A 208-nucleotide genomic window follows, 5' to 3' on the forward strand; every position below is an offset into this window, starting at 1 on the left:
TGGATGGGTTTGGGGGGCTGAGCTCCCCTTCCCAGTGGGATGCATCAGGAGACAGAAGTGGGGGGCTTGGGGCTGGGTCGGGGCCATCTCTGGATAGGTCTGGGGGGCTGAGCCCCACGTCCCACTGGGACTCGTCTGCAGGGAAAAGCAGGGGGCTCGGCACTGGGCTGGGGACGTCCCTGGATGGGTTTCGGGAGTCAGGCTCCAT

The sequence above is a fragment of the Mesitornis unicolor genome, unplaced genomic scaffold, assembly GCF_000695765.1.
Source record: "Mesitornis unicolor isolate BGI_N332 unplaced genomic scaffold, ASM69576v1 scaffold42617, whole genome shotgun sequence".
Taxonomy (NCBI): Eukaryota; Metazoa; Chordata; class Aves; order Mesitornithiformes; family Mesitornithidae; genus Mesitornis; species Mesitornis unicolor.